General features: G+C 43.3%; 1 protein-coding gene and 2 pseudogenes across 3 annotated transcripts in view; 2 read left to right on the top strand and 1 right to left on the bottom strand.

The window, feature by feature from the left end:
* PHACTR4 (phosphatase and actin regulator 4) overlaps window positions 1–25,617 on the bottom strand; it is a 106,391-nt gene extending 80,774 nt beyond the window's left edge. For 2 of the 3 annotated variants that reach the window (XM_055398955.2, XM_055398956.2), the window contains exon 1: window positions 25,474–25,600. The gene's annotated coding sequence lies outside the window, so the exon portion shown is untranslated. Of the gene's footprint in view, window positions 1–25,473 lie in introns of all 3 variants that reach the window. The other variant, XM_055398958.2, reaches the window with a different exon arrangement.
* Window positions 9,848–10,180, top strand: LOC148778484 (large ribosomal subunit protein uL23 pseudogene; annotated as a pseudogene).
* On the top strand, window positions 10,965–11,316 carry LOC129538687 (cytochrome b-c1 complex subunit 7 pseudogene; annotated as a pseudogene).
* Window positions 25,618–25,879: the final 262 nt, after the last annotated feature.

The raw sequence follows: 25,879 nt of genomic DNA, 5'->3' as shown, positions 1-25,879 counted from the left end.
AATCTCCATCCTGAATATTACCAGAGCGTGAGGAAAAAGGCAAATTAAGAAAAAAATTTTTAGGAAGGGGGACAAGCAGGAAAAGGGAGGGGTGAGGAGGGGGAGAAGGAAGACGAGAAGGAGAAATAGAGAGCTGCGGGAAAGGCCGTCTCTGTTTGAAGATTATTTATTTATTTAATTTTTGGTTCTTGATGGGTTTCTCTTTGGTTGAGGTGTGCAGGCTTCTCACTGCGGCGGCTTCTTTTGTAGCAGAGCACAGGCTTTAGAGTGTGGGCTCAGTACTTGTGGCACACAAGCTTAGTACCCTCGCGGTATATGGAATCCTCCCGGACCAAGGATCAAACCCATGTCACCTGCACTTGCAGGCAGACTCAACCACTCCACAACCACGGAAGTCCAAAAGTTAAGCGTTTATGCAAAAAACAAACAAATAAACCCCACAAAACTCACATAAATATCTGGGAAAGAATATGAGGACATCATAGAATGAAGGAATTGGTTTTGCCTGAAGAAAGTAGTTTAGTAAATTAAGAATGCTCAAATGTGAAAACAAAACAAAAAAAGTTTTGAAAAAAGATGAGTAAGTATAGATATTCAACACCCTTAATATCCCTCACCCTTAATCAAAACAAGGACCAAATCTGCTCAATCTTGCTTTTTATCTCTTTCATAGCTTAATTAGTTAACAATTTGAATACTAAACTACAATCTACAGTCTGCTTTTGAGTGAATATACCTAACAGTTGGGGCCAGCAGTGATCTGAGAAAATTAGGAGTGTGACAGGGTTTTGGAGTTGAATCACTCACAGATTAGCTGGCACTGAGGACCCACTCAGTGGCAGGTGTAACAGAAATAATCCCTTGCACAAGGTGCTGGTCCAGTTAAACTTCCACTAGTGCTGAAGAGTGATGATCTATCTGTGGACAGAATGTTCTAGCTGATTGGATTTATGAGGCACCTGAAGAGTAAGCGGGAAATAATAATGATAATGTAACTGAATTGCCGACAAAGGTCCATCTAGTTAAAGCTATGGTTTTTCCAATAGTCATGTACAGATGTGAGAGTTGGACCATAAAGAAAGCTGAACACCAAAGAATTACTGCTTTTGAACTGTGGTGTTGGAGAAGACTCTTGAGAGTCCCCTGGACTGCAAGGAGATCAAATCAGTCAATCCTAAAGGAAATCAACCCTGAATATTCATTGGAAGGACTGATGCTGAAGCTCCAATACTTCAGCCACCTGATGCAAAGAGCTGACTCATTTGAAAAGACCCTGATGCTAGGAAAGACTGAAGGCAGGAGGAGAAGGGGATGACAGAGGATGAGGTGGTTGGATGGCATCACCAACTTGATGGACATGAGCTTAAACAAGCTCTGGGAGTTGGTGATGGACAGGGAGGCCTGGTGTGCTGCAGGCCATGGGGTCACAAAGAGTTGGACATGACTGAGCGACTAATTGCACTGAACGAAATTGAATGGCTATTGCTAAACTCTAGTGATGCTCTAGAAAAAGACAACAAAAAGCTAAGAGTGATTAACGGTCAATTGAAAGTCAAATATGGGGAATTCCCTGGTAGTCTAGCTCGGCTGATAAAGAAACTGCCTGCAATGCAGGAGACCTGGGTTCAATACCTGGGTTGGGAAGATCCCTAGAGAAAGGAATGACTCCATTCCAGTGTTCTGGCCTGAGAATCCCACAGACAGAAGAGCCTGACAGGCTATAGTCCATGGGGTCTCAAAAAGTCGGACACGACTGAGCATGGCCTTGGTTCAATTCCTGGTTGGGGAGCTAAACTCCCATAAGTCCTATGGTGTTGCCTAAATAAATAAATAAGTAAAAAGAAAGAAAGAAAATCAAATATGAAGGCCACAGGGCCTTTTACAAAGAAGCTCTTTAATTTACAAAGAAGCTCTTTTCTGTGGCAGCAGGAGGAGAGAAGCTAGAAACCAGGCCCAGGAGTTAATCAACAGGGTAGCCCAGCACCAAAGAAGGTTAACTCTCGGCCAAGGGAGGTATGCTCTGTCAACATCAGGGTCCTGATTGGGAAAGAATGAGACTCTAACACGAGATGGAGACAACTGAGTTGATGCCCCTCCAAAATTGTGAATGTGAAAGTGCCCCCTTAAAGGACAAAAGGGGCCCATCATCCATATATGATCTGGCGCTCTCCCCTCACCTGTAGATAATGCAGAGGCCTTCCCACCCTGCCCAGTAAACAATGTCTCTTCAGGACCTGCTACCTCCAGGCCTCCTAGGTAGGAGGCCTTTAACGTGTAGTAGGTCACGACGTAACCCGGTCCAGATGTGCGATGCCTGATAAGGTCTGAAAGGAACTATAACCCAAGGGCAATGGAAGACTTAACCAGCATGCACCCAACAGGGGCCAGGTGAGAGTGAACGTGAATTCTGAGGGGGCTTGAATGTGAGAACCAGAACACAAGGTTCCTGATCACTCTCCGAAGATAGAAGATCTAACACCTTGGCAAAAATCTCAGAATATGGTATGAACTTACCACTAGGATGGTTCCTAAAAGCCGGAAAAGTCATGGCCCATGATAAATAGCAATGCCCAAACTGCAAAGGCAGACGGGGGAGGAAGGGATTAAAAGGCTCACACAGTGAAGCTGGCTTGCTGAAACGGCCAGAAAAATCCATCCAAGTACTATGTTACTTGAAGTTTCAAAGCTGTTCTCCGTAAGAGTTTGGTACAAAACTAATGCCACTGATAGCAATGGTGATGACACGATCCTAAAACAAAGGAGACCAGGCTGTGGTACTTAATGTTTGAAGCCAGATGGACACAATTGCTATAAAGATCACCAAAGTCAGGGTGGCAGTCAAAGGGATCTGACTCACAGATTTATGGAGATAGTTAATAAAGCCTGATGTCACTAGAAGCAAAACAGACAAGCAGCTAATAAGAGCACTTCTCAAATCTGTCACATCAAAAGAAATCAGGGATGAAAGATCAGGATGCTGAGGGCAGTCACCTTAATTAAAAAAAAAAATCAGAATCAGTGCCCAATTGCTGAACCTGAATCAGTTTCAGATTCTGACCCCTATGACTGAAGCAGGCCAGGTACCCAAGAGAAAAGAACTTGTAACACCAAAGCAAGTATAAAAATTCCCTAAGAAAGTTTCCTATTGCCTAAGAGTAGTGTTAGTCGCTCAGGTGTGTCCAACTCTTTGTGACCCCACAGATTGTAGCCCGTCAGGGTCCTCTGTCCATGGGATTCTCTAGGCAAGAATACTGGAGGAGGTTGCCATTCCCTTCTCCAATGGCCTAAGAGACCCATATGCTATAGATCTCATGGACTCCACTCAGAAGGTTCTGCATTTGAAGTTTAACGCTCTGCAGTCACTGTACTGGCGTTCCTGATAGCTCATTTGGTAAAGAATCCGCCTGCGATGCAGGAGACGCTGGTTCGATTCCTGGGTTGGGAAGATCCGCTGGAGAAGGGACAAGCTACCCACTCCAGTATTGCAGCCTGGAGAATTCCATGGACTGTATAGTCTGTGGGGTTGCAAAGAGTCAAACACGACTGAGTGACTTTGGATCTTCCCTGTAGCTCAGATGATAAAGAATCAGTCTGCAGTGCAGGAGACCTGGGTTTGATCCCTGAGTTGGGAAGATCCTCTGGAGAAGGGAATGGCAATCCACTTCAGTATTCTTGCCTGGAGAATCTTATGAACAGAGCAGCCTGCTGGGCTACAGTCTGTGGGGTCACAAAGAGTCAGATACAATTGAGGGACTAACACACTGTCACTGTCTTAAAATCCTTAATAATTTTATCTATGAATTTCGGTTCCATAGTGAAATCTGATAGGGAAAATGAAGCATGTGCTTGAAGCCTCACACTCAGTCCACCTCTTCCTGTCTTTCCAGGAGGGGTCTCTTGGCCCCTCCCTCTGGCCCCACCTGGCTATCCTTTCCCTGCTCAGGCTAGGAGTGCTATGGCACTTCTGATGGGCAGTTTCTCTTGACCATTCTCAATCTAGGAGTACCCAGCACACAAATAATGCTGTCAGCTCTGTCTATGGTGACTTACTCAGGCAACTGTAAACTGCATAAACAGGAATGCTAACTTTCTAAGGGAAGGTTGACATTGACATCGGGAGTCTGGAAGTATCATCATGGACTTACGAGGACCAGGAAATAAATGAGTCCTGCCTAAGATCCAGTTCACAATGGGCCACTGGGTGTGTGGACCTCCTGGTGGTCATTTCCCTGGGCCCCAAATGTATACTGAAATAGACACGCTTGGAAATCAGTTAGTCCTTGGCCTAAGGGGTAAGAGTTATTATACTGGGAAAGGCCATGTGGAAGAAAGCCTCTAAAAGTTGGTGCCCATCCCACTTTCCAAGATAATACATACAAAAGAAGACAATATTGTATTCTGGGGGCAATGGAGGGGAGATGACAGAAATTAGTGCTGCACTCCTACAGGATGCAGCATTTACCATGTGGGTTCTGCAGGAACCAGACACATCCTGTAGGAAGGTAGGAGATTATCACAAAATCTAATAGTAGCCACAACTGCAGCTGTCATGCCAGATGCGGTATCATTGCTAGAGCCGATTAACATAGCCACAAGCATAGTAAGCAAACAAACATGGAAGGATTAACTCTTTTTCTCTTACTCCTCCCAATGAAGTAGGATCAAAAACAATTCACATGGAATGGATTACACCATACTTTCACAGGACTATGTCAATTTTGCCACCATCTCATGAAGTCCAGTCCTATGATAATATGGACTTCCTGAAAAATATCACACTGACCTACTATATTAATGGTGGTGGTAGTTTAGTTGCTATGTTGTGCCTGACTCTAAGTTGTGAGACCCCATGAACTGTAGCCCATTAGGCTCCTCTGTCCATGGGATTTCCCAGCCAAAAATACTGGAGTGGGTTGCTATTTCCTTCTCCAGGGGATCTTCCTAACCGAGGGGTCAAGCCTATGTCTCTTGCATTGGCAGGTGAATTCTTTACCTGCCGAGTCGATCAGCACAGAATGAGCTCTCAATGCATGAGAAGCTCTGTCCAGGCTGGGTGAGGTGGGGGCAGGGACTAGCAAAGCTGAGGCCCAAACCTGCCTTCAGAATCCAGTTGTTCTGCTGCTGCTGCTAAGTCACTTCAGTCGTGTCCGACTCTGTGCAACCCCACAGATGGCAGCCCACCAGGCTCCCCTGTCCCTGGGATTCTCCAGGCAAGAACACTGGAGTGGGTTGCCATTTCCTTCTCCAATGTGTGAAAGTGAAAAGTGTAAGTGAAGTCGCTCAGTCATGTCTGACTCGTAGCGACCCCATGGACTGCAGCTTACCAGGCTCCTCCATCCATGGGATTTTCTAGTCAAGAGTACTGGAGTGGCTTGCCATTGCCTTCTCCGAGTTGTTCTGCAGGAGGGTTTATTAATCGGCGGATATAGAACACCTGATGATGTGATACCAAGTTGACCATTCATCCAGAATCATCCACCATGACCTAGATAGTATGAGATATACCAAGTCGTAAGGTTGGTTGGGTCCAGCAATAATCCAGCCTTCAGGTGAAGGTGATACATCCAGTATCAAGCACAAGTAGGACCAGAAGTCATGAGCACGAGCAGACAGCCCAAATCCTCGTATCACCTACCACTGCTGCAAAGTGCCCCTGCCTTAGCATATACCGTTGGCCACTGGGGGGCCTTCATAGCCAGCTGACAAAGGAAAAGGTCTCACCTTATTTACAGATGGCTATAACAGAATCTAAGTCAAAACTGGACAGTGGCTGCACTATAGTCTCATCAGGACGTGGCACTAAAGGCAGCGCCCAATGGGCAGAGCTTTAGACAGCAGCTTTGCCAACAAAGGTCCATCTGGTCAACGCTATGGTTTTTCCAGTAGTTATGCATGGATGTGAGAGTTGGACTATAAAGAAAGCTGAGCGCCAAAGAATTGATGCTTTTGAACTGTGGTGTTGGAGAAGACTCTTGAGAGTCCCTTGGACTGCAAGGAGATCCAACCAGTCCATCCTAAAGGAGATCAGTCCTGGGTGTTCATTGGAGGGGCTGATGTTGAACCTGAAACTCCAATACTTTGGCCACCTGATGTGAAGAGCTGACTCATTTGAAAAGACCCTGACGCTGTGAAAGACTGAGGGCAGGAGGCGAAGGGGCCAACAGAGGATGAGATGGTTGGATGGCATCACCGACTCAATGGACATGAGCTTGGGTAAACTCCAGGAGTTGGTGATGGACAGGGAGGCCTAGCATGCTGCTGTTCATGGTGTTGCAAAGAGTCGGACACGACTGAGCCACTGAACTGATACTGACTGATACCGACTAGACAGCAGCTATAGACAGACTGTCTACTCTATGCAGGCAAAGAATTGGTTTGAGTTAGAATATATGTGGATTCACAGGTAAATGTCCTGACATGCTGGGCACAGAGCATAAAAGGAGAATGATTAGAAAATTAGGGGAAAGAGGTCTTAGGGTAAAGGCATGTGGGAGGATACAGGAACAGACACATCTGAAGATCTTCCGATCACATGTTAACAGTCATCAGAGACTATCTACTCTGAAAGAGGCACAAAAACAACCAATGACTCAATCCGTTTACATTAGCCATCTTTGTTCATGGCCTCCCCCGTGCTGGAAAACTGAGCAACTTCAAGAAGGCGGTCATGCAGCAGATAAACTCTATGTACAGACAACAGGATGAACTCCTACTTACCAAAGATGCCCTAGCTACTGATGACAGCAAAAGCCCCAATGGTCAGCAACAGAGACAAACATGAAGCTTCCAATAAGACATCTTTTAAGGAAACAAACCAGCCTTTGGAGGGCAAGTTGACTATATTTGGCCCCTTCTATAGAACTGGACATGGAACAACAGACTGGTTCCAAATAGGAAAAGGAGTGCGTCAAGGTTGTATATTGTCACCCTGCTTATTTAACTTATATGCAGAGTACATCATGAGAAACGCTGGGCTGGAAGAAGCACAAGCTGGAATCAAGATTGCTGGGAGGAATATCAATAACCTCAGATATGCAGATGACACCACCCTTATCGCAGAAAGTGAAGAGGAACTCAAAAGCCTCTTGATGAAAGTGAAAGAAGAGAGTGAAAAGATTGGCTTGAAGCTCAACATTCAGAAAACAAAGATCATGGCATCTGGTCCCATCACTTCATGGGAAATAGATGGGAAAATAGTGGAAACAGTGTCAGACTTTATTTTTTTGGGCTCCAAAATCACTGCGGATGCTGATTGCAGCCATGAAATTAAAAGACGCTTACTCCTTGGAAGGAAAGTTATGACCAACCTAGACAGCATATTAAAAAGCAGAGACATTACTTTGCCAACAAAGGTCCGTCTCGTCAAGGCTATGGTTTTTCCAGTGGTCATGTACAGATGTGAGAGTTGGACTATAAAGAAAGCTGAGCGCCAAAGAATTGATGATTTTGAACTGTGGTGTTGGAGAAGACTCCGAGAGTCCCTTGGACTGCAAGGAGATCCAACCAGTCCATCCCGAAGGATATCAGTCCTGGGTGTTCATTGGAAGGACTGATGTTGAAGTTGAAACTCCAATACTTTGGCCAACTGATGTGAATAGCTGACTCATTGGAAAAGACCCTGATGCTGGGAAAGACTGAGGGCAGGAGGAGAAGGGGACAACAGAGGATGAGACAGTTTGATGGCATCACCGACTCGACAGACATGGGTTTGGGTGAACTCCGGGAGTTGGTGATGGACAGGGAGGCCTGGCGTGCTGCAGTGCATGGGGTTGCAGAGTCAGACACAACTGAGCGACTGAACTGAACTGAACTCTGGAAGAAATGGGGCTATTTTCTGGGTGTACATTTGCCTTTCCTCCAGGGAACAGTACATGAGAGTTGGTGAAATGTTTAATGTACCAGTAAGCATCATCCCAAGGCTTCCTAGGCTCAGTGGTAAAGAATTCATCTGCCAGGACAGGAGACATGTGTTTGATCCCTGGCTGGGGAAGATCCTGAGGAGTAGGAATTGGCAACCCACTCCAGTATTCTTGCCTGGGAAATCCTAAAGGCAGAAGAGCCTGGCAGGCTACAGTCCATAGGGTCATAAAGAGCTGGACATGAATGAATGACTGAGCAAACAAGCATCAACTCACATAACATCACTTCATGACAAGGGGTCCACTCTAGTAGAGTAAATAAGCTATGGCTATTGCCTGGGCATTGTGGAGTCCTTGCATCCAGGGATCACCAGGCAAGAAGAGGAACTACCATCTTGGCAGGGGTAACTAAACCTCCTTATCACAAAGAAGGTTGCTATTCTACACTGCAAAGGAGACAGTGAAAGTATATTTAGAATCCAGATGATCCACTTGGGTGTCTACTGGTATTCCTTTCCCAATTCTGATAGTATGGTAAAACAGACAAGTTGGAAAACTGATCTGAGAAAAGCATGTATGTAACCAGTGGTTCAGATTCCTCAGGAATGAGGGTCTGGGTCCTGCCACCAAGTAAAGTCATTGAGGCTGGCAGAGATGATAGCTGAGGGCAAGTGGAATCCGAAATGGAGAGTGGGAGGACGTAAAAATTACCAGTTGTAACCCTGAGACAGTTGCAGCAGCAGGAGACAAAGTATTAACCTTTCCATTCTAAGTATTCCCCAGGAAGAGAGGCCCTCCAGCTACACTCCCAACATATACAAATAGATAAGATGAATGAAAATGAAAACACAGAATACCAAAACTTACGGGATACAGCTAAAGCAGTGCTTGTGTTTGTGTGCTCAGTTGCTCAGTGCTTAGAGGGAAATTTATAGCTGTAGGAAGAGAAACAAAATAAACCAAAAGGAAGGAAATAATAAGAATTACAGTAGCAATCAATGAAATAGAAAATACAAAAATTAGCTCAAAATAGGACTTCCCTGGTGGTCCAGTGGCTAAGACTCCAAGCTCCCAATGCAGGGAACCTGGGTTCGATTCCTGATCATGGAACTAGATCCCACGTGCCACAGCTAAAGATCCCACATACTGCAACAGAGATCAAAGATCACGCAAGACACAACTAAGACTGCGCACAGCCCAATAAATAAACAAAAAACTGAGCTGTGCCTATATACAGTAGGTACTTAATAACTGTTGGGGCTTCCCTGGTGGCTCAGAGGTTAAAGCGTCTGCTTCCAATGCGGGAGACCCGGGTTCGATCCCTGGGTCGGGAAGATCCCCTGGAGAAGGAAACGGTAACCCACTCCAGTATTCTTGCCTGGAGAATCCCATGGACGGAGAAGCCTGGTAGGCTACAGTCCACGGGGTCGCAGAGTCGGACACGACTGAGCGACTGAACGGAATAACTGTTGAGCTAAGCAAGTGACTATTAAGAGCCAAGTACCACGCCAGATAGTATACAAAGAAGAGTAAGTTTATGGTCCTTAACCTCAAAAGCAATACCAGTAGAGAAAAACAGATGGTCAGATTAAGGAGAAGGTATCAATACAATATATGTGTAATAATGGAAATACAGGTAGCGAAGAAGAGAGTCTTCCCTTTCTAACCAGATGAGAAATAGGGCTGTACTTCTTCATAATGCTAAATAAAGCTCCCCTAACTCCTTGATTTTAGTTCCAAAACAAAACTCAACGCAGATTTTAGCTGGCAAGAGGTCAAACTTGATCAAAATGAGTAGTATCTAAAAATATTATCAAGATGATGAAACCACTATACATTAGCAGAGAAGGGACAATTTAAAATATTATTTCCATTTATTTCTTGGACTTTACTGAAAAGCAAACCATTAGAGGAATAAACAAGATTAGGAAACAGTGGCCTTTTCATGAAGAGGCTTCAAAGCAAAAGCTTTGAAGGCCAAGAGAGCAATGTCAAAAGGCGTCCACAGCCACACACACACACAAAAGATCCAGACCAAAACACTGCGGCTCAGGAGGCAGCGCAAATATCCTTGGAAGAGCGCCCCTAGGAGAAACAAACTTGACCACTTCGCCATCATCAAATTCCCCCTCACCACCAAGTCAGCCATGAAGAAAATAGAAGACAGCAACTCACTGGTGTTCACTGTGGATGTCAGGGCCAACAAGCACCAAACTAAACAGGCTGTGAAGAATCTCTATGACATTGACGTGGCTAAAGTCAATACCCTGATCAGGCCTGATGGAGAGAAGAAGGCATATGTTCAACTGGCTCCTGACTGATGCTTTGGATGTTGCCTATGAAACTGGGCTCATCTATCTAAACTGAGTCCAATTGGCTAATTCCAAATATAAAAGTTTTCCCTATAAAAAAAGAAACAGTGTATCAACTGCTCTTCTATAGTGATCTACAATTGTTCAGACAGATGCTACTACTTAACACAAGGAGTTAACACTGTGATCTACATGTACCTTTATTACCCTTCACCACAAAATCTCCCCTTTTGATTGGAAAACTTTTCCCCTTTTGATTAGAAAACTTTTCATTTCTTAAAATTACTTTCTTTGCTATTTCTCAATTATTCTTGTTAATACTACATAGAAATGTGGTAGCTACAAATAGTTCGTAAGAATTTAATTTGATTTTGCTTTTTTGGGAAAATGGAACATTATAAAGAGATATAGATAAATTAAAAATGTAAATAGGATTTTGTAGAAATAAAAAATACTGAAAATTTTAAAATAGAGATTAACAATCACACTCTCAGTAAAACAATTTCACAAATGTCTTTTAAAAGGTCTGTTCAGGGACTTCCCTGGTAGTCCAGTGGTTAAGAATCTGCCTTGCAATGCAGGGAGCTTAGGTTCAATCCCTGGTCAGGGAATTTCCACATGTCCCATGGTGTGGCCAAGAAAAAAAAAAAGATCCCACATGCCTTGGAGCAACGAAGCTTGCACAGCACAACTAGAGAGTCCATGAGCCACAACTAAAGATTCCACTTGCTGCAACTAAGACCCAACTCAGCCAAATAAAATAAATGTTAAAAAAAGAATAAAACTAAGGTCAACATGGTGGGCCAGCCAGCTGTTTCAGCATCAAGCAGGTGGCTGGAGGGTATTCGAAAATGGTATTACAACGCTGCTGGGTTCAATAAACTGGGCTTAATGCGAGATGACACAATATATGAGAATGACGATGTAAAAGAAGCCATAAGAAGACTTCCTGAGAACCTTTATAATGACAGAGTGTTCCGCATTAAGAGAGCACTGGACCTCAGCATGAGGCAGCAGATCCTGCCTAAAGAGCAGTGGACAAAATACGAGGAGGATAAATTCTACCTTGAACCGTATCTGAAAGAGGTTATTCGGGAAAGAAAAGAGAGAGAAGAATGGGCAAAGAAATAATTTAGTCGTCTAAATCTGTGGATACAGCTGTTCTCAAGTATTTTTATGAAGTTGATTAAACCGGAAATGTACAATGTAGAACTATTTGGGCTGTAAATGTATTACTTTAAATAAATATTATAATTATTGTTGGATTAAAAAAAAGAATAAAATTAGAAGTCAGCAAAAGTTACACTTGCAAAAAGATTACTTAATTTTAAAAACATATAATGAACATCTAACATTAATTAAGGGTAAAGACAAAAATGAAACTAATTTTCCATTTCAAGAAAAACTGTGACCTCCTCCTCCTGGTTAAACAGTCCTCTGTCACACTAAGCAGCATGAATCAGCTTTGAAATAGAGGTGGAGCCTACTGATAAGCAAAAGTACTCTCAGGAAATATATTAGTGAGTTATAAAGGACAGGCCTCAGCAAAGGCAATTCAACATCACTGACCATGACAAAATCTACACCTAGAAAAACAGCATGGTTTCTTCCTGGCGTGTTATATATATATATATCACACTATGAGAAAATCCCCCAGAACAAAACATATTTTTAAAAAGCTACAATATTCAGTGACATTTCAAATCTTCCCAGAAAACAATTTTGGCATTAATATTAACTCTGATGAAAATACTATTTATAAAATCTCCAAAAATAATTTAACTCAAAACTAAACATGTAAAGAAATGAAATTTCATATTTGTTGTCAACTTAACCTTTTAAAATAGCTATGTGATTGACACACATGGACAGATAAATGGGAATAATGAGAAGGAATTCACTGAAGAAACACAAAAGGTTAATAAAAATGAAAATACGTTCAGCCTGATTGCTAATAAGGAAAATGCCAATGTAAAGTGAGTTTTATTTTGATTTTTCTTGCCTATCACAATGGCTAAAAATTTGAGACTTCTCTGTTGATACAGTGGATAAGAATCCACCTACCAAGGCAGGGGACATGGGTTTGATCCATGGTCGGGAAGATTCTATGTGCCGAGGAGCAACTAAGCCCACATTCCACAATTACTGAAGCCTTCACACTCCAGGGCCCGAGAGCCACAACTAATGAGCCCCTGTGCTGCAACTACTGAAGCCCAAGTGCCTAGAGCCTGTGTACCGCAACCAGAGAAAGCCTGCACGTAGCAACAAAGACCCAGTGCAGCCAAAAGTAAATAAGTGAATAAAAAACAGAATAAAGTATTTAGTTTGGGGGGAAGAGAAAGGAGAAGAGGAAAGGCACTGATGAAAGGGTATAAGATGAGTACGTTCTGGAGACCTTAAAGTACAGCATGTACTAACAAATAACAAAGTATTGCATACCTGAAATTTGCTGAAATTAGATCTGTGAAGCATTCCATATTTTTAAATGTCATATATTAATGGACATACAGGGAATTTAGAAAAATGGTACCGATGATACTATATGCAGGGCAGCAAAGGAGACAGACATAAAGAACAGACTTTTGGACTCAGTGGGAGAAGGAGAGGGTGGGATGATTTGAGAGAACTGCACTGAAGCATAGACACTGCCATATGTAAAACAGACAGCTAGTGAGAGCTGTATATATGACGCAGGGAACCCAAAGTCGGTGCTCTGTGACAACCTGGAGGGATGCGGCGGGGAGGGAGGTGACAGGAGGTTTCAGGAGGGAGGGGACACATGTATGCCTATGCCCGATGCATGCTGCTGTATGGCAAAAACCATCACAATATTGTAATTATCCTCCAATTAAAATAAATAAATAAAATTAAGGAGTTCCCTGCTGGCCCAGTGGTAAGAATTCCAGGTTTTCACTGCTGTGGCCTGGTTTCAATCCCTGGTGGGAAAACTACTGCAAACTCTGCAGCACGGCCAAAAAAAGGAAATAAAAAGTTTAAACAACGAAGCTCTATATAAATGTTCATATCTGCTGATCCAGTGATTTCATTCTTTTTTTACACTTATTTCTATTGTGGTATAGTTGAATTACAATGCTGTATTACTGCTATACAGCAAAGTGACTCAGCTATACATACATACGTGCACACACATTATTTTTCATATTATTTTCCACTATGGTTTATCATAGGATATTGAATGTAGCAGTAATTTCATTTTAAAAGAAAAAAGTAACATGTGCAAAACCTGTGTGGCAGCATTAAGCCTAATGGTTAAATAATTTGAAAGCAACAACAAAGGAATCCTTAGCTCAGTTGTTAACTTTTTTGGGGGAGCGGCCACACACGTGGCTTGCAGGACCTTAGTTTCCCCATCAGGGATAGCACTTGGGCTGATGGCAGTGAAAATGCCAACTCCTAATCACTAGACCACAAGGGAATCCCCCTCAGTTCAGTTTATTTTCATAAACAGTCACTGTTCAGTGGGGAGAATAAAGAGGTAAATAAGCTACAGAGGGAAAAGTGCCCTGCAGAGACATGGACAAAGAACTTTGGGATCACTCAAGGTAAAGATGAATCATTAACCTTTTCTGCCAATTTCTGACACTGTATTTCCAACCTAAGTACAAAGAAGAGAGTAAGCAGCTGGGTAGACAGAATCAAGTATTTTGGTTATCTGCTAGATGAGACTTGCAGGGTCATGGTGGGCTAAGACAGTTCTCTATAAGAGATGATGTTGAGTTCCATCAGAATCAGCCATCCACAAAGGAAACAAACAAACTAAGCAATGTAATTAAGTTCTGTTAGATAATCATAAAATTTACCCTCAAAACACAGTCAAGAGCTATTTTAAAAATACTCCTGGAAATGTGGCTAACAAGTTCACATTTGAGAGAATAAATACAGAGAATATTCAACAATGGAGGCTGTTTTATTAAGTCACAGATTTGATTCAAGATAAAATTTGATTTTAAATGTACACTTGAAAAAAATCCAGTAACATCACATACTACAAATAAATGTCTAAATTCAATGCAGTGACAGTATGCACCTGAGAGGCTTCTCTTACCACTCAGCACCCTGGAACTGAAAGATGCACTTTAAACCAGAGTTCACTCCCTTGTACAGCACTGATCACAGTATTAATCCTTTTCCTTGCCAGGTATAATCATATCTTTTCTTGTATTTACTAAATACTCTACAGTTTTACAAAGAACTCTCACATACATTATCCTGATACTTTTGAAGAAATGGACTAGCTCCATTTTATAAATGAGGAAACTAAAGGTCAGCTGACTTGGATATTCATATCCAGGAAGTGATAGAGCTTAAATTAGGATCCAGGTTTTCAGACTCCAAAGGTAGTAAATACATTACTTTGAATAAATGTCAGAACTTTCAGACTGAACATTTAGTACTTTATAATAGAGAAGTTAAACTGAAAACTAAGCTTGAATCTGAAAGCTGTGTGGTTTCAACCACCTCTTCCCTAAAAAAATCAATCACTAGACACACTTCCTCTCTTAAAACTCCTCGGAATACCATAGAAGTCCTAGAATTTGAGAAATCAACAAATCCAGACCCTTACAGAGATGAGAAAATTGAAGCACAAGACATGTGACTTGCTCTGAGTCTCCCATTACAACACAGTGTGTCTTTTTCTCAGGCCCACATCAACAGAATTCAAAAACGTCTGAGAATTGCTGGAGACAGAATGGATAGCTGACTGGGTAATCTGTCCAACCTCAGTAGGGTCCTGAGGTTCGACAGCCCTTTTGTTTATCTGCTCATCTCTGGTGGCTCCCTTACTTTTTCCATGACGCTACTCCAAACTTTAACACTCTTTGGAGTGGCTTGCTTCAGGGTCGGAGGCACTGAGTGCAGCAATGCACCCGTGACCTTTGGAAGGAGGTCGCCATTATCTTCATCTCCCCCACCACAGTTTGGCCTCAGGTCAAGCAACAGAGAAATAACACAGCTCCGCCCATCAACAGCAAATTGGATTAAAGATTTACTGAACATGGCCCCGCCCATCAGAACAAGACCCAGTTTCCTTCTCAGTCAGTCTGTCCCATCAGGAAGGTTCCATAAGCCTCTTATCCTTCTCCATCAGAGGGAAGACAGAATGAAAACCACAATCACAGAAAACTAACCAAATTGATCACATGGACCACAGCTCAATGAAACTATGAGCCATGCTGTGTAGGGCCACCCAAGACGGACAGGTCATAGCAGAGAGTTCTGACAAAACGTGGTCCACTGGAGAAGGGAATGGCAAACCACTTCAGTATTCTTGCCTTGAGAACCCCATGAACAGAATGAAAGGCAAAAAGGTATGACACTGAAAGATGAACTCCCCAGTCTGGTAGATGCCCCATACGCTACTGGAGAAGAGTGGAGAAATAACTCCAGAAAGAATGAAGAGACAGAGCCAAAGCAAAAACAACATCCAGCTGTGGATGTAACAGGTGATGGAAGTTAAGCCTGAAGCTGTAAAAAGCAATACTGCATAGGAACCTGGAACTTTAGGTCCATGATTCAAGGAGAATTGGAAATGGTCTAACAGTAGATGGCAAGAGTGAACATCGACATTCTAGGAATCAGTGAACTAAAATTGACTGGAGTGGGTGAATTTAACTCAGATGACCATTATATCTACTACCGTGGGCAGCAATCCCTTAGAAGAAATGGAGTAGCCATAATAGTCAACAAAAGAGGCCAAAATGCAGTACTTGGGTGCAATCTCAAAAATGACAGAATGATCTCTGTTCATTTCCAAGGCAAACCATTTAATATCACAGTCATCCAAGTCTATGCCCCGACCAGTAATGCTGAAGAAGCTGAAGCTGAACAGTTCTATGAAGACCCACAAGACCTTTTAGAACCAACATCCAAAAAAGATGTCCTTTTCATTATAGGGGACTGGAATGCAAAGGTAGGAAGTCAAGAGCTGCCTGGAGTAACAGGCAAATTTGGCCTTGGAGTACAAGATGAAGCAGGTCAAAGGCTAACAGTTTTGCCAAGAGAACTGGTCAGAGCAAACACTCTCTTCCAACAACACAAGAGAAGACTCTACACATGGACATCACCAGATGTCCATACCAAATCAGATTGTTTATATTCTTCGCAGCCAAAGATGGAGAAGCTCTATACAGTCAGAAAAAAAAGACCAGGAACTGACTGTGGCTCAGATCATGAATTCCTTACTGCCAAATTCAGACTTAAATTGAAGAAAGTAGGGAAAACCACTAGACCATTCAGGTATGACCTAAATCAAATCCCTTACAATTATACAGTGGAAGTGAGAAATATATTCAAGGGATTAGATCTGATAGAGTGCCAGAAGAACTATGGAGGGAGGTTCGTGACATTGCACAGGAGGCAGTTGATCAAGACCATCCCCAAGAAAAAGAAATGCAAAAAGGCAAAAGTGTTGTCTGACAAGGCCTTACAAATAGCTGAGAAAAGAAGAGAAACTAAAGGCAAAGGAAAAAAGGAAAGATATACCCATCTGAATGCAGAGTTCCAAAGAATAGCAAGGAGAGAAAGAAAGCCTTCCTCAGCAATCAATGCAAAGAAATAGAGAAAAACAATAGAATGGGAAAGACTAGAGATCTCTTCAAGAAAATTAGAGATTCCAAGGGAACATTTCATGCAAAGATGGGCAAAATAAAGGACAGAAATGGTATGGACCTAACAGAAGCAGAAGATATTAAGAAATGTGGCAAGAATACACAGAACAACTATCCAAAAACAACTTCATGACCCAGATAACGATGATGGCGTGATCACTCACCTAGAGCCAGACATCCTGGAATGTGAAGTCAAGTGGGCCTTAGGAAGCATCACTACGAACAAAGCTAGTGGAGGTGATGGAATTCCAGTTGAGCTATTTCAAATCCTAAAAGATGATGCTATTAAAGTGCTGCATTCAATATGCCAGGAAATCTGGAAAACTCAGCACTGGCCACAGGACTGGAAAACGTCAGTTTCCATTCCAATCCCAAAGAAAGGCAATGCCAAAGAATGCTCAAACTACCAACTGCACTCATCTCACATGCTAGCAAAGTAATGCTCAAAATTCTCCAAGTCAGGCTTCAACAGTGAACTTCCAGCAGTACGTGAACTATGAACTTCCAGATGTTCAAGCTGGATTTAGAAAAGGCAGAAGAACCACAGATTAAACTTCTAACGTCTGCTGGATCATAGAAACAGCAAGAGAGTTCCAGAAAAACATCTACTTGTGCTTTATTGACTATACCAAAGCCTTAAGACTGTGTGAATCACAACAAACTGGAAAATTCTTAAAGAGATGGGAATACCAGCCCACCTGACCTGTCTACTGAGAAATCTGTACACAGGTCAAGAAGCAACAGTTAGAACTGGACATGGAACAATAGACTGGTTCCAAATCAGGAAAAGAGTACGTCAAGGCGGTTTATTGTCACCCTGCTTATCTAACTTATATGCAGAGTACATCATGCGAAATGCCAGGCTGGATGAAGCACAAGCTGGAATCAAGATCACCAGAAGAAATATCAATAACCTCAGATACGTAGATGCCACCACCCTTATGGCAGAAAGTGAAGAACTAAAGAGCCTCTTGATGAAAGTGAAAGAGGAGAATAAATAAAACAGCTGGCTTAAAACTCAACATTCAGAAAACTAAGATCATGACATCCAGTCCCATCACTTCATGGCAAATAGATGGGGAAACAACGGAAACAGTGACAGACTTTATTTTTTGGGCTCCAAGATCACTGCAGATGGTGACTGCAGCCATGAAATTAAAAGACGTTTGCTCCTTGAAAAAAAGCTTGAAGAAAAGCTCCTTGAAGAAACCTATGACCAACCTAGACAACATATTAAAAATAAGAGACATTACTTTGCCAACAAAGGTCCGTGTAGTCAAAGCTATGGTTTTTCCAGTAGTCATGGATGGATGTGAGAGTTGGACTATAAAGAAAGCTGAGTGCCCAAGAATTACTGCTTTTGAACTGTGGTGTTGGAGAAGACTCTTGAGAGTCCCTTGGACTGCAAGGAGATCCAACCAGTCCATCCTAAAGGAAATCAATCCTGAATATTCATTGGAAGGACTGATGCTGAAGATGAAACTCCAATACTTTGGCCACCTGATGCAAAGAAAAGACTCTGATGCTGGGAAGGATTGAAGGCGGGAGGAGAAGGGGATTACAGAGGATGAGATAGTTGGATGGCAGCACCAACTCGATGGACATGAGTTTGAGTAGGCTCCAGGAGTTGGTGGTGATGAACAGGGAGGCCTGTAGTGCTGCAGTCCATGGGGTCGCAAAGAGTTGGACACGACTGAGCGACTGAACTGAACTGGAGTATTCTAGCCCACTCTATCCTTTGATCATTCTGCAGATAACTCATTCATTCAGAAGGGAAAATATTAAAAAAGAAAAAATCATAAAGCATTAACAGACCCTATAAGGTAGAAATTATTAAATTTTGAAGTCAATATATATCTGGGTTCCAGATTTCTTCAGTTCCATAAAGGTGTCTTTGGGAAATTTAATCTCTCTGAGCCATACCTCCCTTCAGCTGTCAAATGGGAATATCCAACCAAGCTATGGGCGTCCCAGGTGGCGCAAGTGGGAAAGAATCCGTCTGCCAATGCAGGAGACACAAGAGACATGGGCTCGATCTCTAAGTCAGGAAGATCCCCTGGAGGAGAGCACAACCTACTCTAGTATTCTTGCCTGGAGAATCCCATGGACAGAGGAGCCTGGAGGGCTACAGTCCACAGGGTCACAAAGAATCAGACGTGACTTATCACACACACAAGCTATAGAATTTTTGTAAAATTAAATGAAATAGCACACAGAAAAGTACCTAGATCACTGTCTGGGTACAAAACAGGCTGATGGGAAGACTTCCCTGGCAGTCCAGTGGTTAAGACTTTTTCTTTCAGTGTAGGGAGTCCAGGTTCAATCCCTGGTTGGGGAGATGAGATCCCAGGTGTCTCTCAGCCAAAAAAAAAAAAGAAACAATATTGTAACAAATTAAAAATCAGCTGTTGGTAGCTTACTCCAAATTCAACTTCCACCTTGATCATTTCCAAATATATCTTCTTCCATCCCATCTTCATGTTTCCTTTTCAAGGATCACCTCTCTATGAGCTTTGATTTTATCTCCTCCCAAGGTTTCTCTATTCTCTTCCTTTTCTTTTGTGTAGAACGTCAATACCTGCTTCTCTGCTTGCTCCTTTTCCTTTCTTTAAACATGTCAAGTCTCTCTCATCATTTAAAATCAAACCAAAACCAAAAAAAAAAAAAAACAGGCCCTCAATCCTACCTCCTATTTAGCACTTATTCTAAATATGCTCCTAAACCCTCTAAACTATCCTGAAAATAGCAAACAATTACCTGTCAAAACAGATCAGATTATATCAATTTCCTGCTAATAAACTTTTGATGGTTTCAGTTCAGTCGCTCAGTCGTGTCCAACTCTTTGCAACCCCATGAATCACAGCACGCCAGGCCTCCCTGTCCATCACCAACTCCCGGAGTTCACTCAAACTCATGTCCATCGAGTAGGTGATGCCATCCAGCCATCTCATTCTCTGTCGTCCCCTTCTCCTCCTGCCCCCAATCCCTCCCAGCATCAGTCTTTTCCAGTGAGTCAACTCGTCGCACAATTCCTTAATCATAAAGGCTAACATCATTTTTTTTTTTTTTGGCCAAGCCTTTGCACAGTTTGCAGGATCTTAGTTCCCTGACCAGAGACTGAACCCAGGTCACAGCACTAAAAGTGCTAAACCCTAACCACTGAACCACCAGGGAACTCCCATAGCCTGAAGTCTTCAACAAGCATTCAGAATCTTTCTCAGCATCCAGCCATCAATTGTTCCTTTCACCAGCCATTGCACTTTTCAACTTCTCAGTCCCACTGGTCCAGAGATCCCTAAGAACTGCATAACTGTCTAGAATGATGTGCATATGCTTGCTCATATGCATTTTTCTGGGATGAAAAATCTATTGCTATTCTCAAATTTTCTAGAGGGGGAGGGGTAACTGAACCAAAAAAAAAAAAGTAAAAACCAACTGTAATTACCTTTAGCCATATCAGACACACACCTTATACATTAGCATCTCCATTCCTATGCTCAAACTGCTCCTTCTGGCTGGAATAACTTTAACTGTAACTGTTCTTATTAATCCCTCCGGAACAGGCGCAAAAAAAAAAAAAAAATTACTTCCTCTCTAATGCCTTCTTTCACTGTCTACCAGAACAGAACCATTCAGTCCCTTATCATATCAATATAGCACATCCCTATTTAACACTCACCAGACTGTTAGGTGTTGCAATGTAAGCTTTAAGGCAGAAGCTGTATACCTTCACATCTTTGTACCGCCGGAACATAACCCAGGTCCAAGCACATGATGGGCAAAACAAAAATATCTGCTGAGTAAAAGATCCATTTTGGCACTCAACTGTTATCTATTTTTGTTACTCATTCACTCATTCACCAAACATTTATGAAGTTCCAATGCAATACCTGAAGCTATGTGCTAAGCAGTAAGGATGTAGGCTAGGGCATGGCACCTGACATTAAGACAGTTATTAATAACTGTAACAATACAGAATAATAATGGTCTTATTTGATAGAGCTGTTTAAAAGGCCTACATGAAGGGTTATGGTAGCCCTGTGAAGATGTGTCTAACGGTCACAGAAGGTTTACCAATGGGACATCAGGTTCTCTCAGAATACAGAATCAGCCATTCTGTCTTTTCTTTACAAACAACTTTCCCCCAACGTTCCTTTTCCTTTGCTAATAGTAGTAACAATAACTTACCACAGGAATGTGGAAAGGTACAATGCAACCAAATTTTTATCCTACTTGATTCTGGAAACAATTCAAACTAGGTAGAATAGGAATCATTACACCTATGGTAAAGATGAGAAAACAAAAGATCAAAGAGCTTACTGCTCAAAACTGCACACTAAATAAGAGAGGCATTATTTAATATTCGTTTACAGTCTTACTACTACATTCTCACCACCACACCCCCGCCCAATCCACCCCTAATCAGTTTGTAAGCCCCAAAGAAAAAAGGTTTTTGTTCGCATTGCTTTCTTCTCAGGCACTACAAAAAAGCTTAAAACACAACAGGCTCTCAATAAATATTCATTGACTGAACTGATGTGAAACAGAGTAGACCAACAGCAAAAAACACAAGGTAAAAAAACTCCTTTCCATTATGATGGTTTAATAAGAGAGATTTAAAACAGGCTTCTACTAGTTAGAAAGGCTAGACTAATTGTATTGACTCAATTCCACTGGCATGTAATGCATTTTATCTAAGAAGAATTTAAGGAGGTGAAGTAGGTTTCTATTTCTGATGTCACATTCATGGCATGTACTGACATAAACCCAAGGCTTAAACTGCAAGTCTGAAACTGATCAAAAGTTTTTATTAAGAGCAAAAACTAAGAAAGCACTTTCTTGAGTCTTGACTTTGACTAGAAAAATATCTGAATGTCAGATTTTCTTCAATAGCCAAAGTTGCTGTAAATATGTTCTCCAACATACTTCTTAATATGTCTTTAAGCAAAGATTAGTCAAAACCTTTTAGTAAATAAAACTTTGAATAACCATTAGTCAAAACCACAGCTCAATAACTCACCATCCTTCTCCACCTCCAGGGCCCCATAAAACTGCCATTCTGCTTAGGGACAAGGATCCCGGCAGACCACAAGACAAGGTAATGGAAGCAATGTTCAGCATATCTTTTCAGTATGACATTGTTTGCGGTTCTAGAAACTCCAGTTCTTTATAAATCAGGTGCTCCATTTGAAAATATTTCCATTATTTTTCTCCAATATTTAAATTTCAGCAAACCACAAGCTGTTGGCGGTGCTGTGATAAATAACTGCAATAGGTGTGAGGTAATGCCAAAGAATGCTCAAACTACTGCACAATTGCACTCATCTCACACGCTAGTAGAGTCATACTCAAAATTCTCCAAGCCAGGCTTCAGCAATATGTGAACCGTGAACTTCCAGATGCTCAAGGTGGTTTTAGAAAAGGCAGAGGAACCAGAGATTAAATTGCCAACATCCACTGGATCATGAAAAAAGCAAGAGAGTTTCAGAAAAACATCTATTTCTGCTTCACTGACTATGCCAAAGCCTTTGACTGTGTGGATCACAAGAAACTGTGGAAAATTCTGAAAGAGATGGAATACCAGACCACCTGACCTGCCTCTTGAGAAACCTGTATGCAGGCCAGGAAGCAATAGTTAGAACTGGACATGAACAACAGATTGGTTCCAAATAGAAAAAGGAGTACGTCAAGGCTGTATATTGTCACCCTGCTTATTTAACTTTATGCAGAGAACATCATGAGAAAGCTGGGCTGGAGGAAGAACAAGCTGGAATCAAGATTGCCGGCAGAAATATCAATAACCTCAGATATGCCAATGACACCACCCTTATGGCAGAAAGTGAAGAACTAAAGAGCCTCTTGATGAAAGCGAAAGAAGAGAGTGAAAAAGTTGGCTTAAAGCTCAACATTCAGAAAACCAAGATCATGGCATCCAGTCCCATCACTTTATGGCAAATAGATGGGGAAACAGTGGAAACCATGGCTGACTTTATTTTTCTGGGCTCCAAAATCACTGCAGATGGTGACTGCATCCATTAAAAGACGTTTGTTCCTTGGAAGGAAAGTTATAACCAACCTAGACAGCATATTAAAAAGCAGAGACATTACTTTGCCAACAAAGGTCCGTCTAGTCAAGGCTATGGTTTTTCCAGTAGTCATGGATGGATGTGAGAGTTGGACTATAAAGAAATCTGAGCGCAGAAGAATTGATGCTTTGAACTGTGGTGTTGGAGAAGTCTCTTGAGAGTCCCTTGGACTGCAAGGAAATCCAACCAGTCCATCCTAAAGGAGATCAGTCCTGGGTGTTCATTGGAGGGACTGATGTTGAAGCTGAAACTCCAATACTTTGGCCACCTGATGCAAAGAGCTGACTCACTGGAAAAGACCCTGACGCTAGGAAAGATTGTGGGCAGGAGGAGAAGGGGACGACAGAAGATGAGATGGTTGGATGGCATCACCGACTCGATAGACATGGGTTTGAGTGAACTCCGGGAGTTGGTGATGGACAGGGAGGCCTGGCGTGCTGCGGTTCATGGGGTCACAAAGAGTTGGACACGACTGAGCGACTGAACTCAATGTATGACAGAGTACTGATCTGGAGTAAGGTTCACTCGACTCTATCCTACCCAGGTTAACTATGTGACCTCCAGCAAGTCACTTAACGTTTCAGAGGCTGTAAACTTAACACTTTATAGCTGTAAAATGAGAGAACCACCATCTCGAAGTGAGAATTCAATCATATAATGTAGGATTTTCCTGGTGGTACAACTGATAAGAATCTGCCTGCTAATGCAAGGGACACAGGTTCAATCCCTGGTCCGGGAAGAGTCTATATAACTTGGAGCAAGAAAGCCTACAGCCCATGCTCTGCAACAAGAAAAGCCACTGCAATGAGAAACCCTCACACTGTAACAAAGAATAGCCCCTGCTCACTGAAACTAGAGAAAGCCTGCACGCAGCACAGCCAAAAAAAAAAATTATATACTGTATATGAACTGCTTTTAAAAAAACAGCACTGTATGAATTCCCTGGCAATCCATTCATTAGGACTCTGGGCTTCCACTGCAGGGGGCATGGGTTTGAGCCCTGATAGGGGAACTAAATCTTGCAAGCCAGGTGGTGAGGCCCCCAAAAAAGGCACTGATAGCACTGTCATGTTTGAACAAATAATTAACAGTCAAGTTCTAGAGTAATTCTGTGGATGCTTCTTCAAAGTATAGTCAGAAAAACACAATCCCCACTCATTGACAGATTACAAATTGAACATTTCCTATTTCCAGTAGTCAGGTATGGATGTGAGAGTTGGGTCATAAAGAAGGTTAAGCTCGGAAGAATTGATGCTTTCAAACTGGAGTGCTGGAGAAGACTACTGAAGAGTCCCTTGGACAGCAAGGAGATCAAACCAGTCAATCTTAAAGGAAATCAACCCTGAATATTCATTGGAAGGACTGATGCTGAAGCTGAAGATGCAATATTCTGGCCACCTGATGCCAAGAGCCAACTCACTGGAAAAGATCCTGATGCTGGGAAAGACTGAAGGCAGGAGAAGGGGACGACAGAGGACGTGACGGTGGATAACATCACCAACTCAATGGACATGAATTTGAGCATACTCCGGAAGAGAGTAAAGGACAGGAAAGCCTGGCGTGCTGCAGTCCAAGGGGTCGCAAAGAGTCCGACCAACTGGATTTAGCGACTGAACAACAACAAACCCCTACACAACATCAGTAACACAATTTGGGATTCTCAGCGGTAAGTCACTTCTATTCTAAGAGCTTTCTAGAAGCCACTAGGTTTCTGGTTTCTCTATAAAGCAGGTCCTTCTTCTACTAATGGACGAATAGGGAGCGGTTGGATGAACTACTGTAGACATTTTTTTGCGTGCTGTGAAGAGGCTGCTCGTTGCCCTAGAAATCACTTTCTCTCCTCCGAGATTCTAGAGGTATGTGAACTACCATTCTGGCCATTCGCATAGGTTCTGTGATTTCCTCGATCACAGCTGCGACCCATACAGACAGAGCAGCAAATCCGATCCTTTCCCGGTTTCTCTGGGAGTGGGGCTCGCTTCTTTCCCAGAGGCCCATCCCCCTATCGAGAAAAATGCCTGGAGGAGATTAAGTGTCCTGAAGCCACCCGGGGCTGACGTTTAAGAGTTGGACAATAAACTCGAGGTTTTCGGCAGAAACTCCGTCTGCCTCGCCAGTGCTCCGAAGCTTTCGAGCTGCCCAGCTGGGATGCAGAGGTATGAAGGAGGGCAGGTTTGAAAAATGGACTTCGACCCGATCTGGTTACAGTGACCGGATTCCCAAGGACCGGCCCCCATCAGGGAATGGCCCGGCGGGCTCCCCCGAGGAGGTGACTCCACGCCGGGGCACAAAGGGGCACAAAGCTGCCGAGACAAAAGGGCCCTGCCAAGTCGGTGGGCGGAGAGGGCAAGCCCGCGCGGGGCGCGCCGCAGGCGGAGAAGCCACGGGGGAAGGTTGTGGGAGGGCGGAGGAGGAGGCGGCGGCCATCGCCCGCCCCGCCCTGGCTCGAAGCGACCCCGGCCCGGCCGTTACCCCGGCCCGCACCGCAAGCCCCTCGCGGAGCCGAGAGCGCGGCCCGAGCCTACCGGGCACCCGCAGGCCGACCCTGCGCACTTCCCGCTCACTTTCCTTTACTCGCCGAACTCACCCGGGGCGCCGCGGCCGCCTCCTCAGCCTCCACAGCAGTTTCCCCCGGAAATCCTACCTGGCCTGCCGGCCGCCAGGCTGCAGCCACAGGCTTCGGCCCCCAGGAGGGGGGAAAGGCGGCGGGCGGGACAGCGAGGGGTAGGAAGTGCCGCCGCGGGGGCTCATGGGACTTGTAGTCTCCGAGAGGAGCCGGCTACAGCGGGGCCGGACAAAATGGCGGGAACCTTTCTCTCAGCTCTGGGCTGCTCGTTTCCATACGGCGTCTCGCAGCATGCGCCGCCCGCTGTGTGTGAGAGAGGCTGGGGCACTTTTCCTGGTCCGGAGGAGGACAAAGGCATTTGGACTTGGAAGGAGAGAGTTCAATACTGGGCTCCAGGGAGTGCTCAGGGTTCAGGTGTGTCCAGCCC

Source organism: Moschus berezovskii, chromosome 2 (genome assembly GCF_049115385.1).
Source record: "Moschus berezovskii isolate FMDL1 chromosome 2, NW_MosBer_1.0, whole genome shotgun sequence".
In the NCBI taxonomy this organism is placed as follows: domain Eukaryota; kingdom Metazoa; phylum Chordata; class Mammalia; order Artiodactyla; family Moschidae; genus Moschus; species Moschus berezovskii.
The sequence above is the reverse complement of the archived record's forward strand: the minus strand, read 5'-3'. Positions and strand labels throughout refer to the sequence as shown.